The sequence below is a fragment of the Hevea brasiliensis genome, chromosome 4 (genome assembly GCF_030052815.1).
Source record: "Hevea brasiliensis isolate MT/VB/25A 57/8 chromosome 4, ASM3005281v1, whole genome shotgun sequence".
NCBI lineage: Eukaryota > Viridiplantae > Streptophyta > Magnoliopsida > Malpighiales > Euphorbiaceae > Hevea > Hevea brasiliensis.
The window spans coordinates 107689860-107709495 of NC_079496.1; the positions used below are offsets into that span (position 1 = coordinate 107689860).

At 35.5% G+C, this 19636-nt stretch overlaps 1 non-coding gene across 1 annotated transcript; it reads right to left on the reverse strand.

The window, feature by feature from the left end:
• Positions 1 to 403: 403 nt before the first annotated feature.
• On the reverse strand, positions 404 to 510 carry LOC131179727 (small nucleolar RNA R71). Its single transcript, XR_009148614.1, has one exon. It is a non-coding gene; the product is annotated as a small nucleolar RNA R71 (small nucleolar RNA).
• Between the last annotated feature and the right edge of the window lie 19126 nt (positions 511 to 19636).

Here is a 19636-nt window from a genome sequence, read left to right on the forward strand (position 1 = left end):
GCAAAATAGGCAAAATGAAGTTGTTAATCAAAATGATCCTCAGAGAAGATCCATGTTGGATTATGCTTTTCCTAGATGTGCAGATGTGAGAGATAACAGACCTATCATTGGAGCTAATCAGTTTGAGTTAAAAACTGGTCTCATTCAAATGGTTCAGAATTCACAATTTGGAGGTAGTCCACTTGAAAATCCTCATTCTCATTTGAAGAAATTTTTGATGATATGTGGCACACAAAGACAACCTGGAGTCTCAGATGAAGTGATTCGGCTCACTTTATTTCCATTCTCTCTTCGGGATTCAGCATTGGAGTGGTATGACTCGCTTCCACAAGCTATTATAGCTACTTGGGAGCAGCTATCTCAAGCTTTTCTATCTCAATTTTTCCCACCTGGGAAGACTACTCATTTGAGGAATTTGATGGTAGCTTTTAAGCCAAGGGATGATGAAACTTTGTATGAATCTTGGATGAGATTTAAGGAGCTTGAAAGGCAATGTCCTCATCATGAAATACCGAAATGGATGATTGTTCAGAATTTCTACACCAGAGTTACTTCAGCCATAAGAAACACAATTGATTCACAAGCAGGAGGAGATTTCATGAGAATGACAAGTGAAGAATGCTATGATTTATTAGAGAAGATTGCTCATAACACCCATTTGTGGGGAAATCCTAGAGAACTTGAGCTAAAGAAGGCTGGAATTTATGAACTTGACTCAGTTAACAACATGAATGCAAGATTTGACCAGTTGACTCAGCTTCTTAGTGATTTTTGCACCAAGGCAACAACCTCAACTCCTACAACTATGCAACAAGTTGCTTACACAGATGGAACCCAAAGTTGTGGAGTTGATTACTCTTCTTATGGTGATGATTATTTGCAAGAACAAGCTGCTTATGCAGGAGGTTATCAACAGAAACCTTTGGGAAATGCTTATTCTAATGTGAACAACTCAACATGGAGACCATAAGCAACTTTTGCTCAACAAGGCCAAAGCTCAAATTATGCTCATAACTAGCAGTATATGCAGCAGAATAGGCCTCAATTTCAGCCTCAATTTCAGCCCACAAGGCAGCCACCACCGGGATATCAAGCAAGAGCACAACAATCCCTTCCACCTCATGAACCGAAGCCAACCTTGGAAAGCATGATGGAAAAATTCTTTGCTGAACAAAGCAAGATGAATAGCAAATTGGAGGAAGAAATGCAACACATGAGACAAACCATGGATCAATTACAAGTCCACAACCGCATGTTGGAAACTCAATTGGCTCAACAAGCAAGCTCATCGGCAAGCAAATCCTATGGGAAACTACCTAGCCAACCACAAAACCCTCATGAACAATGTAAGGTTGTGACCTTGAGAAGTGGTAAGAAAGTTGGTCAAGAGAGTGAAAACAAGAGAGAAGAAAAAGAGAGCTCAAAAGAAGAAAATTCAGTTGAGAGCAAGAAAAATGAAAAAGAAGAAGAAAGCAAAAGTAAGCAAGATGAGGGAGAGAAACCATACATCCCACCTGAACCTTACAAACCCACCCTCCCCTACCCTTAAAGATTCATCAAGCATAAGCTAGACAAACAATTTGACAAATTCCTTGAAGTGTTAAAGAAGTTGTATATCAATGTGCCATTCACTGAGGCACTATCCCAAATGCCAAGTTATGCCAAGTTTTTGAAGGAGATTCTTTCCAACAAGAGAAGACTAGAAGATTATGACACCATCAACTTGGGAGAGCAATGTAGTGCTATAATTCAGAAGAAGTTACCTCCCAAACTCAAAGATCCGGGTGTGTTTTCCATTCCTTGTCATATTGGTGATAATTGTGTGGCAAATGCCTTATGTGACCTTGGAGCTAGTGTCAGCCTAATGCCACTTTCAATATATGAGAAGTTGAATATGGGAGAGTTGAAGCCCACAAACATGTATCTTTCATTGGCTGACCGTTCAATTAAATATCCGGAAGGCATTCTTGAAAATGTGCCTATCAAGGTTGGGAAATTCTACATTCCGGTGGACTTTGTCATTTTGGATATGGAAGAAGACACAAAAGTTCCTATCTTATTGGGAAGACCCTTTTTGGCAACAGCTGGTGCATTAATTGATGTAAAGGGTGAGAAATTGACACTTAGAGTGGGAGATGATCAAATGATATTCAACATCAATCCAGCCATGAAAAGGAAACATGAAGAAGTTGAGTCTTGTTTGCGGGTAGACATTATTGATGAGATTGTTCAAGAGCATTTTAGAAAAGGCTATCCACAATACCCACTTGAAAATTGCTTAGTCCATGGTGGGAGCATTGATGATGACAATCACAACATAGCTACTTTTGCACAACACTTGGAGAGCTCTCCACCACATCCTGAAGCCACAATTTTTTAGCTTGAAGGAGTACAAAATTTGGAGATCAAACCACCATCATTAAAGGTAGAGGATGCCCCAAAGGTAGATCTTAAACCTCTTCCTTCCAACCTCAGGTATGCTTTTCTTGGACCCAATGGAACATATCCTGTTATAATTAATGCATCTTTGACTGATATTGAGAATGAAAAATTGTTGAGAGTTTTGAGAGAATATAGGAGAGTTTTGGGTTATGCAATTGATGATATAAAGGGAATTAGCCCAACAGTTTGTATGCATAGGATTTTCCTAGAGCCAAATAGTAAATCTTCCATTGAACATCAAAGAAGATTGAATCCTACAATGAAGGATGTTGTGAAAAAGGAAATCCTGAATTTACAAGCTGCTAGACATAAAAGACTTTTGCAACTTGATGAGTTAGAAGAATTGAGACTTAATGCTTATGAAAATGCTAGGATCTATAAAGAAAGAACTAAAAAATGGCATGATAAGCATATCAAGAAAAAGAACTTTAAAGAAGGAGATTTAGTTCTCTTATTCAATTCAAGGTTGAAATTTTTTTCAGGAAAACTAAAATCAAGGTGGTCCGGTCCATTCAAAATTATAAAAGTTTTCCCTCATGGTGCTGTGGAAATCTTTGGTGAAAAATCGGGTAATTTCAAGGTAAATAGGCAAATGTTGAGGCACTATTCAGTTGGTGAGCCAATTGAGAAGATAGCAACTTGCTATCTTTCTCATTCTCCATAACATCTTGAGCGAGTATGGTCAAGCTAAAGACCTAAACTTAGCATTTTTGTGCATAACTCCCAAATTTTTCATTTATTCTTTATTTCCTTCATATATGTATTTATTTTAAGTTTTTCTATACTCCTTATTCAGAGTTTAACATTGTTCTAATTTCCTTGTGCAGATGGGATGCAATGCATTGCAAGCAAATGAGCATAAAAAAATTTTCTTGTTTTAGTCTAGCTTTAAATTTTTGGCTTTAAATTTTAGTTTCAAATTTGTTCACTTACCATTTTCATCTTTCTTTTGTTGAGTATTTGCTGGTGATTCTTGCTGGATTCATTGCCCTTTTTGTTAATTTTAAGAGAAAATTTTTCAAATTTTGACATCTTGGATTAAAAGGAAAATTATTTGAATATGGATGTGTGAATAGGTGCTTTGAAAAATTAATTTTTATGAGTATTTGATGAACATGACAAATTGAACAATTAGAATTCATGTTATGAAGGTTTAATCATTTGAAATCTAATTTGTTTCAATTTTTTAGGTGCTATGAAATTTGGTCATTTTTGGGCAGATTGCACAACCTGCGACATAACCGGTTTTGCTTATGTCACCGCTTATGTTCGCTGGGCACATTTTTGGGCAGATTATTGCACAACCTGCGACATAACTGGTTTTGCTTGTGTCACCGCTTATGTTCGCCGGGCACATTTTTGGGTAGATTGTTGCACAACCTGCGACATAACCGGTTTTGCTTATGATCTAACTTGTGTCGCCTGTTTGTTTTGCAGGATAAAAACTTCATTCACCAGAATGGGCCAGCAGCAACCAACCCCATGCCCAAAAAGCCCACTAACCCATTTGAAAAAAAAAAAAAAAAACATTTCATGTCTTTATTTTAGTTACTTAATTAATTAGTATTTTGAACTTGTTTAGTTAATATTTTGCTTGTGTTGTTTTTCTTTTACTTGACCCATTTACTTATTCAGTTTTTTTTAGTTTCGCATAAAATACATTTTTCTTTAGTACATTGCTCACTTGCTTTGATATGCTCCTTCGGAATTTACACTTGATTATATTTTTGCGCTTAACTTCCCTATTCCAAATTTTTGAGTTTAATTGATTTAATGGATTCCATTGCACTGTTTCTTTTGCAATGAGTGCAGCAGCTGTCCAAAATTTATTTAATTATATTGGCTGCACTTCAATGAGGTAACAATTCTCATCTCAGCTTGTGTCACTTTCAACACAAGTTGTGCTATCGCTTATGCAACAGGGTAATAATTCTTTATGCACATATGAGCTACTCATTTTCTGCACATATAGCCAAATTATCCCATTCCTTGCACTCTCTTAACATTGAGGACAATGTTCATTCTGAGTATGGGGGAGAGGGTAAATTTTTTGCAAAAATTACTTTTTCCTTTTTCATTTGCATATAGCGACACACTCATTACTTCATACTTGTACATATTTACCTATATACACTGCATATAGCTTCATACACTTAGTTATACATACTTAGTTACATATAGGTTGACAATACATTTACACTCATGCATTTCATTCATTCATTTAAAATTTTTGAATTTTTAAACCAGTCTTTGAATTCCATAAGTTGCTTATTCAAGCAATCCAACTTACCTTTAGATGGTTAGTGGAATGAAAGTTCCAGCTGGGTACAAAGTCTTAAGCATTATTCTTTCTCTTACTTAATAGCTGAAAATTAATACATTCATCTAGGTATGCAGATTCTGATTAGTTATTTTGAGTTTTGAGTGTCTGAATAAGCCTTTAAGGAAGAAAATGGTCCTTGTCTTCTCACCATTCCTAGAACAAGCATCTTAGATCTTTCAAAGCGAAATTTTTAACTTGCATTTGATAAGAATGTGATTTAGGCATTCCTTCATATTTTAAACCTCACATTTAGCCTTAACCTACCTTAATTTCATTTCAACCCTTGCAAACCCTCTTGAACCTTAATTCCCTAATTTCTTTGGAACCCAAATCATTTACCTAGCTATAAAACCTAAACACTACCACCTATTTATGAGAATAATATTTTAGTAATTAAGTGCATAAAAAAAAATAAAAAAAAACACATGGAGGATTAAACATCTTGAAAAGTGCTAGAGTATTTATGAAAAGTTGATAAAAAAAAAAGGTCACCAAAATATCCCAAAGGTAATTTTGGGTGTGACGTGAAATAGGAACACATACAAAATAAATAAATAAATAAATAAATAAATAGTATAAAAGTAGTCCCTTTATATGATCATTGTGATAGCACTTGAGATTCATTGTGAATTTCTTTCCTCTTGATGAAAAAAAAAAAAAAAGGAGATGCACTTTGAGTTTCATGATTAATATTATTCTCATATTTTGTTTACCTTATTCCCTTTCTTTGTTAACCATAATTTTACCCTATTTGACCCCATTACAACCCTTAAAAGACCTAATGATTCTTTGAAAAATGCTTGTTACATTAGTAGAGTTAGATCTTTTATGCTTGCATATGGGTTTGACAATATAATCTTCCATACATTACTCACCATCTATTTGAGACACATTGGCTATCTATTTCATTTAGGTTTGTTTTGACACAAATGACTCTTGTAGCTGGTTGGTATTTGTTGCTTAGGTTGATTGGTTAATTCTTAGCTATTTTGTAATTGTTGAGAGTGATTGCTTCATTCTTTGTGCTTCGCTGGTGGGAACTTGGAATGTTGGTGGCTAGAGGTAAGTTGGTGGTTTGGATTAGTGATTTTCGTGTTTTCAAAGACTGATTCTATTCCCTTCCAAATGAGTTTTAATGAAATTTTGCTTGAGGACAAGCAAGAGTTTGAGTATGGGGGAATTTGATGCATGCATTTAATATCATCATTTAGGAGTAATTTTTGCACATAATTTACCCTTGTTCATAGCTATTATTATAGATATTAGTATATATTTAGTCAATTTTACAATTTTCACATTTCTTAGTTTAATTTTTGGAATTTATTTGTTTTGTAGGGTAAATTTGGAGAAATTTGATGTATTTTGATCAGAGTAGCCATTTGGAGGAGATTAAAGTCGAATTGCAAAAATTTTGAAGTTGAGTAAAAAAATGGCCGAGAGCGACACAACCTGCAGCACAACCGAATTAGCTTATGTCGCAGGTTGTGTCGATCGTCAGATATTCAGGCCGAGAGCTACACAACCCGCGACACAACCCACGACACAACCGACTCAGCTTATGTCGCTTTTTCGAAATGGTCGACGTGGAATTCTCGCACTCGACTTTTACCTCACTTTCTCTGGAACCTTCCCCCTTTTTACCCATTCTAGGGCAGACCCTTAGCCCATATAAAGCCTCCTTTATCATTTTCTTTGCATAGGGAGGAAGGGAGGCAATTTTTGGCAAGAATAGAAAGAGAGAAGGAGGGAGCACGGGATTCATTTTTCCAGCAGCAGCAGGAGCACGTTTCTGCACTTTTCTGCAGCAGATTCTTCTGCATTTTTCTGGGTTTTTCTATTCCTTAACTTAGATTTCCATTATTTCTTCATTTATACATTTGGGTTTGTCTTGAAACTATGAATAGTGAGTAGTTGTTTGAGATTCTAGAGATGGGTTTGTAAATATTGTTTTGTGTTGTGGTTTTGAACTGATTTAGCCATTTAAATGAATATTGTTACATTTTGATTTATTGCTTGTGTGCTTGTTGCCTTGCTTGATGAATGGGCCCTCATTAAGTTAAGCTTTAATCCTTAATAGATGGACTGAAAAGTAAATATTAGGGATAGATAATCTTGCAATAAACTTGGTTTTCTTGGTGTTAGAGATAAGCTAAGAGAATTAAGGGGACTTTCCAAAATCAATTAGAGCTTTAATTGGGTTTTTGTTAGGTTTGAAATACCGTGAAAACAAGGTTTGATTTAATGAGAACCAACTTTGAAATGCTTGAAAAAGGTTTCAAAAATTTAAGAATTGATTTCCCTCAAAATTGCAATTCTCATGTGTTTGGCTAAATTAGGGATAAACCACATGCAAACAATATTGAAAAATCCAATCTCTAGAATCACTTTAATTTTTATTGAATTTAGATTTAATTCCTCCCAATTTCATAAATAGAAATTTCAAATTAATTTTTGGTAATCTAGTTTAATTAATTTTAGTTAATTGTTTGATTTAGCTTTAATTCCTCAAATACCAATTTTAATTCCAAATTTCATTTTACATCTTTAAATTTTGTCATTCTAATTAGCTTATACTTTTATTTCCAATTTAAGCACAATTCCCTGTGGGATCGATATCATTTTTTTAAAACTATACTACTGTGACCCGTGCACTTGCGGACAACACACAGTATCATATAATAATTGAAATTATAAAAAAAATTAATATCTACTCATAAATCCACCAGATATCACTGCGGTGGCTGAGTGAAAGAAGAAGGCTAATTCTGATCACCTAAATAATTATATTAATGAATTCATCAGTATCAACACAAAATAATTATTTAAAAATATAGGGTGTTACATTCTTCCTCTCTTACAGAAAATTCATCCTCAAATTTTACACAAGGCAGAATAAAAACATAGAATTACATATTAAATAAGTATGGGTACTTGCTACGCATATCCCGTTCTAACTCCCAAGTACATTCATCCACAGATTGGCTCCTCCACAAGACTTTAACCATAGAGATCTACTTTGACCGAAGTTATCTCATCTGATAGTTCACTATGGCTACTGGCTGCTCCTTAAAGGTTAAATCCTCATTTAACTTTACTGTATCTGGTTGCAGCACATGAGAAGGATTGGAAATATACTTCTTGAGCATGAAAATATGGAATATTAGGTGGACATGAGAAAGATTTAGTGGAAACTCTAACTGATAGGCAATTGCTCTCACTTTGTCTGTGATCTCAAAGGTCCTATGTAACGGAGTGCCAACTTTTCTTTCTTTCCAAATCTCTTAATCCTTTTCGTAGAAGAGACCTTTAAGAACACATAGTCACCTACTGCAAATTCTACACCTTTCCTCCTTGGATCTGCATAACTCTTCTGCCAGCTGAAAGCTATCTTTAAATGTTCCCTGATCAAAGGAACCATCTTTGAGTGCACTGCACCAGATCTAAATCATGTACTTTTGCTTCTCTAACTTCTGTCCAACACAAAGGGAACCTACACTTTCTGCCATATAATGCTTCATAGGGTGTCATTTCAATACTAGAATGATAGCTGTTATTATAAGTAAACTCCACTAATGGTAGCTGATCATTCACATCATGGTACATCTTTATAGATCTTGGGTGAACACTGTAAGGTGTGTAGTGTGCCTCTTGCATAATCTTATTTCTTAGGTTGTCCACATTTGGCACACGTACCCTGGAGCCTTGTATAAAGGCACCATCTCCATCAAACCCAAATTCACAATCTTCCTTTTGCTGTACTCTTTCCACAATCTGCATTAATTGTGGGTCCCTATGCTGGAAAACTCTAATCCTGTCCCGTAGGTCTGACCTTACTTTAAAATGCGGCAATAGTGCACCCTTATCTGATATATCCAAAATCAGACCTTGATCCATCAACTCATGTATCTCTCGATCCAACGGTCTCCTTTCTATTGATATATGTGTCAAGTTGCCAGAAGATTTCCTGCTCAAGGCATCTACCACTACATTTGCCTTACTCAGGTGGTACTGGATGGTACAGTCATAATCCTTTAGAAGCTCCATCCATCTCCTCTACCTTAGATTTAAATATCCCTGCTAAAAGATGTACTTTAAACATTTATGGTCGGTGTATATCTCGTACACCTCACCATATAGATAGTGCCTCCAAATTTTTAATGTAAATACTACAACCGCTATCTCTAAATCATGAGTGGGCTAGTTCTGCTCGTGCCTCTTTAACTGCCTTAAAGCATAAGCCACTTCCTTACCGTGCTGCATCAAAATACACCCCAACCCAACTCTGGAAGCATCACAATACACTGTATATCCTTCTCCACTCACAGGCAAGGTCAACACAGGGGCTGTATTTAGACATTGTTTAAGCTTTTAAAATCTCTCCTGACACTCGTTTGACTAGAAGAATGGGATATTCTTTCAAGTCAACTGTGTTAGAAGAGCTGCTATTTTGGAAAAATTCTACACAAAACACCTATAGTAGCTTGCTAGGTCTAGAAAACTCTGTACTTCAATGACTGTAGTAAGCCTAAGCTAATCAGTTACTGCTTCAATTTTCTTGGGATCCACCTGAATACCTTCACTAGATACCACATGCCCCAAGAATGAGATGCTCTCCAATCAAAACTTACACTTTGAAAATTTAGCATACAATTAATGATCTCTTAGAGTCTGCAACACCATTCTTAGGTGCCAAACATGTTCTTCCTCAATTTGAGAATACAACAAAATAACATCTATGAATACAATAACAAAGTGATTCAGAAATAGCCTAAACACCCTATTCATTAAATCCATAAAGGCCGTTAGTATATTAGTGAATTCAAAAGACATCAACAAAAACTCATAATGATCATACCTTATCCTGAATGTTGTTTTTGGCACATCCTCACTTGTGATCCTCAGTTGGTGTTAACTGACTGTAGGTCTATTTTTGAAAAGTATTTGGCCCCTTGTAGCTAATCAAACATATCATCAATTAGAGAAAGTGGACATTTATTCTTAACTGTCACTTTATTCAGCTATCTATAATCAATACACAGCCTTAAGGATCCATCCTTCTTCCTCAGAAATGGAACGGAAGCACTCCACGGTGAAATACTTAGCCGAATGAATCCCTTATCTAGTAGCTCTTGTAGTTACTCCTTTAATTCCTTTAGCTTTGCTTGTGCCATCCTGTAAGGTGGCATAGAAATGAGATTTGTATCTGACACAATATCTATGCAGAACTCTATCTCCCTATCCGGCGACAATCTTAGAGGCTTCTCAGGAAACACATCCACAATTTCTTTGACAACAGGTACATTCTCCATATCAGTACCTTCAACAGATGTGTCCCTCACTGGTGCCAAATACCTTGACATCCATGCCTCAACATCTTTTTGGCGCTAATGGCTGACACTAAGTTGTATGGAGCTACACTCCTGTCACCATCAAAGCTAAACTCTTTCACTCCTGGAATATAAAAATACACCTTTTTATTATTTCTTAATCTTAACTCTTTGATTGGTTTTCACCAGCACATCCACCATATAGTATCATACTGTAGTACTAACCCACTACTCATTTTATGAAATACAGGCCATTCACCTTAGATGATTCTTTTGTATTTCCTTCTTAACATGACCATCAAAATATTATCATTCCTTACTATCCTTTGTAGAGAATTGCTCTTCATGATTAGATAGGTATCCTTGAACCTATAATTTTCACCTGAACTATCATGGTAGTGAGAAATGGGTATTGTATCACAATCTCAGACAAAATACTTTACGCATTCATTCCTTTTGATATAGCCACATCTATTACCTATAGCTTTTCAGACTTCAGCCTCAAATTTATCTATATCTCTTGATTCTCCTGTTCAATTTTTATCATCTCTTCACAATTATTATGCTCTATCTATAGGATTTCATTGCACCAACTTCTTATTGTAACACTGCTCTGCCTAATATATAGTGTCATAATTTACTATATCTGTTTACACTCTATTTGCATTTCATACCTAGCATCATTATCCCGTGTCCTTGTCTTTTGCAGTATTCTAGTAGATACCTCTCACAATCAAATCCTTCCAGAATTATCTCTAGTCTTACATTCATTACTTTAATATTTGTACTTCTTAGTAACTTTTGAGCAACATTTATACCTGTCCTATCCTCTACTATTGTTCTATTACTTATTATCAAACTATTACTCATGTTTCCTCACAAAGTTACCTAGTTGGTGACATTGAAAACACTTGCCTAACTCTCGATTACAGACTCTAGGTCTCATCATTCTGAATTCTAGCATAAAATCTCTATGCCATTATCCCTCATTCTTTTCTCTCATTAGGCATAAATGAATCCATTAGGTTAAGTTTTATTCAATTTACTATCTATTAACTTTGCTTTTTTGTCTGATAAGATAATTTAAATTACCATTGCACACTCTCTGGTTACTACTTACTTTAGCTGCCTATCTCACCTAACTTTTCTCATATTATTAACAATTGAAAGGTCCTTGTCTCATTGCCCTTATTCTACCTTGGGGACAAAAAGCATACAAAGTCTAATCCAGATCCTACTCCAAGTTCAGGCTCTTAACACTACATCAATTATGACCTGCTCTAAGTTTTGCACTTCTAGGTTCCATGCCTTGATAAACATTTACTTATTATATCCTTTTTATAAGCTCTCTATCCTTACTTTTTTGTTTACCTCATTTTTCTTTCTTAGAATTGCATTTGCCTCCTCTGTATCTTGACTCTACTCTTCTTAATCTTATCCTAATTTGGGCCTTTCAATTTGTTCTTTGGCCAACTCCTTTATCTTACCCAAAGTCGAGCTTTGACTATTTTATTCTTTAGCTCTATTCTCTTTCTTAACCTAACTATCTTGTCAGAAACTTATATCAATTCACTGTCTCTATCAAGTCATTAACACCTTGATGTTGCTCAGAATTGGTCCTCTAATCACTCTAGCTAGCACTTCTACTGGTATTCAGGTTATCTTTCCTACTGTATTTGATCCAACTATTTTATCTTTCCCTCTTGCTATGATTTATCTATGCTAACTTCTATCCTTATCCTTTTGTTTACTTAGAGTATACTTTTGTCTTGAGTAATAAGCGGCTAAGGAGGAACTCACGGAATAGTAGTTAATCATTCATTGCATAATCCCTATTCCTGCCCATTAGACAACAGACTACCCTCTACTACCTCAAGATGGAGATTTATAGGGATTCTATTTTCTCATTTTAACTTAAATAGCCAAACTTAAGGTACTAGGTACCCAAACCTGTCATTAAATTCAAAGGCTTTATGTCCAACATGATCTAATTACTTATGATTTCTATAGTGCAAGTTGTACCCTCTTTAAGGTATCTGAGCCAACAACTCTCTACCACAGTCCACAATCTCATTTGGGACACTATTTTGTAGATCACCATCAATAGTAGTAACCTTTTGTCTCTCCTGAAAGGATAAGATCATACCCCACATCATAACTGACTGCAATAGAGGTACTACGTCTGTCACCTTGCCAGAACTATATCTGGCTATCTACTCTTTTAACTCACTGCAACTCCTTAAAACATCATTTCATAGGTTATGAACTTTATTCATAGCTCTCCATTTAGAGAAGCAAAGTTGTGCTCTGTGTCTTGTTACCACATAAGGAAGATATTATTTTTATTAAACTTTAGGCAAAATGTTCATTGTAATGCCAAAACTATCTAAGACTCCATATCAGAGATTAGATGGTCTCACTCTGTAGGTATTGCCTTTACTTTGTAACTATATTGAAATCTCTAATCTTATGGTAACTCTTGATAAAACTCTAGCTCATACTAGGATAACCAAGCCACTGACTCTAGTTACTGCCCAACTATGATCTTTAATATTTTAGCTTAAGAGTTTTAAATCGCTAACAAGGATTTCCTAACTCTTTTGCAGAAATAGAACTCTGTTCTGGCATAACTATACCAAAATAGAGGTTATCTGCAAACACTCTCATTATGGAACACTATGGGAAAGCACGCAGCTCTACATAATAATTTCATGTTGGTACTATAATTAGCAGCTTACAGCACAAACATCGAAAATATTATATAATTATTATGGTACATCCTAACAAATTATGTTTTCCAATCTCTTATCTCTCTTAAACCCACTAATGTCATAAACTTACTTTGTGTGGGCTATCCACCGATGATTGCCAGCGGCATTACTCTCACCCCTATCTAGGGCAACTATATTGCCATAACTCACCTTTAAGTACTCATGCTTTGTGCTAGATAGGCATGCCACCAAGCCTCATACTGATAAAAACACAAAACTTTTTAAAGTACATATTCCCATGGCAGACCTCAACACGTCTGCTAGCCCTAGTTCACATCACCATGAACTCCACAAAAATCGAGACACTAAACCAAAGCACCCTTATACTACCTAAGGAATAATGCAGAGTTTAGAAATAAAAAATTATAAAAGAAGACAAAACAGGATCCTATACTCTGCATGTGACAACTTTAGGTATACACTTTCCCATGAATCTATAGCCTAAGCTCTAACACCAACTTTGTCACAACCCAAATTATGGGCCGGATCGGCACTAGGACTTGGGTCAGCATAAGGCTCTCAAAGCCTGTAGTAAGCCTAACTATTCTAAGCCTAAAACTAAGGCCCATCACTGTAGTCCAATTTTAAGAAGATAAACGGATAAAGTCCAGCTATAAATTGAACTATCCAATAGGGAGTTTTAGCTTATCCTACCTATGATCACAAAAAGTATAAATTTGGGGAGCTGTACTCACCCTCTCAATCCTCAACATAACAATTATATCAAACGAGAGCTCAACCCCTCATCTAAGGTATATATTCATCCCATTTAACCATACATGCATAAATATAGGTTTACAATTTAAAAACAAATAATCTTTTACAGTCCCACGCTAAATATAATATTTGTAGCACATGGAGAGTCTAGAATTTTAATCAATACTATGAAATACTGATATTTACTGCTAGTAGACCTGCGAGGAAGGAAGCAGGTTAATCACAAAGAAAGAGAACCTCCTATAAGCTGGAAAAAAAAAAGGATGAACAAGAGTGAGCGTTTGACTTATAGAGTAAGATATTGATTTTAAATACAATTTCTATTACTATCTAGGTCTAATACATCCCCAAGGATGAAATACAACATATATCAATACATTCAATCAAGTTCAAATAATATTCGCACAAAGAATAATTTGGAGTACTCACACATCTGTGTATCACATCAATCAAATATATATATGGGAGTTGATCCCCTATACAACTCTCTTGATTCCAATCTTTGCCAGCGAGATCAACTCAAGCTGGAATTTCCCTTAATAATCCAAATGCGGGGGTCAATGAGATCAACTCAAAGCTGTATTCACTCCGACTTATCATTGTAACACCCCTACATACATAGTCCTATATATTTTACTGTTTCGATGACTAGTGTCAGTTCGGACAGTCAAGAGGCTTAGAACAAGAATTAAGTTATCTAGAAAATCCATAAACAAAAATTAATAGCAATTACATGAAGTTTAAATGTAAATCAAGAAAACAAGGCATAATGGGTTAAATAAGCCAAGGCCACAGCGATAGATGACCAAAACAGGAAGTAACTGTGAGGTCAGTCGCTGTCCTATTTTCGAGTGGGACATTATGGCACCCCAGGCCTAAGAATTATTGTGAAGCTAAGGGTATTATGAAAACCATAGAAAAGAACCAAGAACAAGTTCAAAAAATTGAACCAGGGTTCCGGAAGCAATTAAATTTTACTGGAAAATCAGATCAGACAGGTAAGGGGCAATTTGGTCAATTCACCCTTAGAGGTGACTCATGGCCTAAATGTCCAATAAAATGTGAAAAATTAAAATTATAAAAGATAGATTTAAATTGAAGAGTTTATGGGAAAAGAAAAGAAATTAAAATAAAGTTTTATGACATCACTAAGATGATGTAAGCATGACTTAATAAATTTATAATTTTTAATTATGAAAATTAAGGGATAAATACATAAAAATAAGACAAAATTTTTTTTTTTTAAGTGGTCTTCTTCCCTTTAGTTGCCGTCCATAGCTATCTTTCTCATCTCTTTCTTCTTCTCTCAAAGTCCACCATGAAAGCTTATGTTAAGCTTTTCTAAACCCTAATTTCAACCCTAAATTCCCTACTTTCCTTGAGAAAAACTTGTAATTTAGCCTTGATAAGAAGATTGGAGAAGGAAAAATTCAAGAAGGAAGTGGGAAAGTGAAGAAGGAAAATCCAACAAAGAGGTTAGTAATAGTTCTTTCAAATTTCTCTTTATATTCATGCTTAGGCACTTCAACTAAGTTAGAATTTGTGCAAAATAAAACAAAAATTATATGTTATGGGAACAATGAAAATTCAGCAGCCATGAGTTTTGGGGGATAATGATGTGTTTCATTTCAATTAATTATGTATCTATGTTTAATTGAGTATGGAAATGTGTCTTGGACACTTTAATTTCATGAAATGCAGCAAATTGCAAAATTAGGGTTTATGGCAATTGGAAATTTAGGGGAAAAATTAGGGATTTGGGGAATTGCTGCCAATTGACCTAATTGAGGTTTAAATTGGTCAATTGGTAAGATTTAAAGTGTGATTGAATGCATAGATTGGATTGAAAGGGTGAATGTGGTGTTGCCCTAATCTGGACAACCTGACCATGGTCCACTCAAATGGCCATAATTGCAATCCTGTTTCTCCAATTGGTATGAGGCCAATTGGAGATGAAAATTAAGACCCAAAGTTACAATTTTCATGCAGAAACCTTACTCTAAAACTGACTTTAATTTGGTGGAAAACTGGGTTGAATCCAGATTAGGTACATTGTCCTTGTATAGAATTGACCATATGAACAGTACTTATTTAAATGGTCATAACTTGGTATAAAAAGGTCCAAATGACCTGATTTTTGTGACATTGGAAAGTTATGACATAGTAGAACAACTTTCATGAAGAAACCAAACCCAAATTCTGACCAAAACTAAGTCAAATTGCCAACTAAATTTTGTTCCTAAAATCTACCAAAACCCTAATTGCCCAGAATTTCTGAGTTTGGATCCAATTCGGCCAGCCACTTTAGAAATAGAATAACTTGAGCTACAAAACTCCAAATGGAGTGATTCAAAAAGGGAATTAAAGCTAAGACATTAAGGAATAACTTTGATGAAGGAAAATTAGCCAAAATCCCACTGTAGAAAGACCAATGGAATAGTAAAAGCTAGTGACCTTAAACTAATAATTTACAATTTCTCCTAGGAAACCTTGAATTGAGTTTGGCGATTAATACCAACAAAAAGGTGACCTAAAATGTGGTATGTGGGTGTAATTAGAATTAACATACCTATTTAGTATGAGAAAGTCAATATTTTGCTCAAATGGTCAAATGAATAGTAACCATAACATACCACATACAAAGAATTCAACTTTTAGGGGAAATTATGAGAGAAATTTAGTATGCATACATTTAAGTGTTGGATTAATTATGGAATGAGTTGAAGGAATATTGAAATGCCTTAAATTGTGTATTTCAGTGGAGAAAGAAATTGGGAAAGATAAGGATAACGTGAGTCAAGGCAGAGAGGCGACTCACTAAAGCTTAGTGCATAATAACTTTTCACCTTTAATTCGCTATTAGAAAATTTATTTGAACACATTTTGGAATAATTTATGTTAAATAATGCTTTGAGAATTGTTGTGTTGCCTACTTTATAAATGGAATTTGAAATGAAAATTGATTAATGTTTTGCATGAAATGTTGAATAAAATGATTTTGAAATTGTTTTTTATTCACGCTTAGCATGGTAATACCACTATGTGCCTCCTCCATTTACGGGGTTGAGATTGACTATTTTCCTCCGTCTCTGGCTTGCCAGTTTGAGGTTGAGATCGGATGATACTTATATAGCTAGCTAGCTACCTCCCTCATTGATTTCGATTAGTGGGGTTGAGATTGCTTTGTCGTGGTGTACAAAATGACATTGATCGGGAAAATTTGTGTCATGACCTAAGTTGTGTATTTGATTGGCAATACTGTGATTTATAATTTATTTTAATGAAATGGTATTGTAAAAGTTGACACTAATTTCATGAAATATGATTATGAAAGGATTTAAAGATGTGTTTCTCAATGTATGCTTTTATGTTCAGCTACTTTAAATTTTTATTGTGCACCATTGAGTAAAAGTTACTCAGCGATGGCTTTTATTTGCTGTCACAGATAGAGAAAAGGATAAAGCAGCAGAGTGAGCTGCTCTAGTGGTAGGAGGACATTTTGAGGATTTTCATACAAGTATATTGTTTATACCCTTGTAATCACTTTTGATGTAAATATTTTTGTTCATATATATCTTTTGTATTAGTTGAGCAGTTGTACAGTAAAATTTGTAATAATATTATTTCCAGTTTTCTTTCCTTTAAACTAAGACTTTGTATGTAAATTAAATTAAATGAAATAAATTTGATGTTTATTCCAAATGTGTTGAACTAAGAATTGATGAGTATTGAAAACGTATTAAGTTGTATTGATTGAAATGAATTTGTGTTAAATTGAGGATTTTTGGAGTTGGGGTTGTGAAATGAATATTGGAAGTGCTTTCTTTTCAGGTTTTGAAGAACTATTTTCTCTAATGACAGCCTGCACTCTGACGAAATTTTTATAAAATTTGCAAAAAATCATAATTACCAAAATATTTGTTTATATCATAAACTCCAACTAAAGGCTTTTAAATATTGCTTTAACATTACTTTATAATTTTAAGATGAATTGAATTTGTTTAAAATCCCTTGCAGTGTATTTAATGAGTTATCAGTAGGTGAAGTTCGGTAATGCATTAGGTATACTATGGGATCATGTTGTGCTTTACGGAGGGGTAAGGTGTGACATATTTTATGGTATCAGAGCTGTGTTTTGCATGAGTTTTGAACTATGTATTTGAATTATTTACTTGATTAGTACAACTGCTCAATGTCATTTATTGATACATATGATGCATTTACATCATGAATATGAACTAATGGAGATAATCCTCCTTGTGTTTGTTGTCAAGGAATAGATAATCTCTTTGAATTGAAATGGAAGAAGGGGATCATTCGGTTGAATAGTCTGTTGAGGCTGAGGCACAGGAAGAAGCCCCAGCTCTCCAGAATGTAAGTGGGTTAGCCACTCCAGCTCCTCCAATGTCACAGTTTCCTACCCAGTTTGCTCAGCAGGTGGCTGCACTGTTTCAGTAAATGGCTTGAGGTATACTTACCCAAGCCCCAATTCAAACCCTATCAGTACAACCACAGCCTCCAGCTAGGCAGTATGACAAACTAATAAAGTTTGGGGCTATTGAATTCAAAGGGACCGTGGATCCACTGGAAGCCAAGCAATGGATTGAAAGGATGGAGAGAGTTTTCAAGAAGTTGCATTGTATAGAAGAACTAAAATTTGAGTACTCCATTTCCTTACTGCAAGGAGATGCATATGAATGGTGGACAACTATCCCCCATAGCTTAGTTGAGCCTCTAGTCCTCACATGGTCTGACTTTTTAAGGGAATTCAGACAGAAATGGGTCCCCGACACGTATGTTGATATGAAATTGCAAGAGTTCCTGAGCTTGAAACAAGGGGATAGAACAGTAGCAGAGTATGAGAGAGACTTTTCCAGGCTGAGTCATTATGCTAGAAGCCTGCTTACCATTACCCGAGATCGGTGTAAATGTTTTGAGGCCGGGTTAAGGCCTAATTTGAGAATGCAAGTAGTGGGGTTCTGACACTAGAATTTCTCAAAACTAATCTCACAAGCCCTAGAATTAGAGAGGATTGAAAAGGAAGGAACAGTTAAAAAAGGTTTTAAAGAGAAAGAGAAAAGTGGAAAGGTTACTAGTCAAGCTCCTGATAGTGGATCAGGAAAAAGGAAATATTTTAGAGGATCCAGCTCACGCAAGTCCAGTAGAGGCAGATCTTCTAGACAGAGACCACCCCGATCTGGTTAGCAGACCCAGCAGACACCCAGAGGTGCACTATCGGTCTATTTATCTGAGACATATGGCAGAACACACGGTGGAGTATGCTATAAAGCCATAGGAGCATGTTTTAATTGTGGAGGGACTGGTCATTTTGCTAAGGACTGTACAAGTGCACGCTGTTCTGGACCATCTGCTACATTCGAGGGAATAGCTTAAGTTTTTACCCCGAGGAGTTCACCATCAGTTAGTAGAGGCAGAGGCAGAAGTAGGGGTAGTACACCTGGAAGTCAGAGTACTGTGAATTAGCTAGAACAAGGTGGTACTTCAGCTAGAGTGTACACAATGAAACAGAGAGAAGAGGCTGAGACTTCTGACATTGTTGCTGGTACTTTCTTAATTTTTAATCAAGATGTATATGTCTTGTTTGACTTGGGGTCTACATATTCATATGTTTGTGCTAGCATTGCTTGTCTTACTACTGTTCCGTGCATGAAAATGGATTTTGAGGTGCTAGTAACTAGTCCGTTAGGACAAGAGGTTAGGGTTAACAGAATGTATAAGGATTGTTCTTTGGTGATCCAAAGACATACTTTTCTGTCTGATTTGATAGAAATGCCCTTCAGAGATTATGATATTATCTTGGGCATGGATTGGTTAGCCAGGCATCATGCCATGATTGACTGTAAACTGAAGACGGTTACTTTTGGTCTCCCTCAGTATGATGATGTGGTAATACATGGGGAGAGGTAGTTGTTGCCATCAAACCTTATTTCTGCTGTACTTACTAGAAAAATGATCAGAAAGGGGTGTGAAACTTACTTAGCTCATGTGATAGACAACTAAGTAAAGAGTCCCACAGTGAGGGATATTCCTACAGT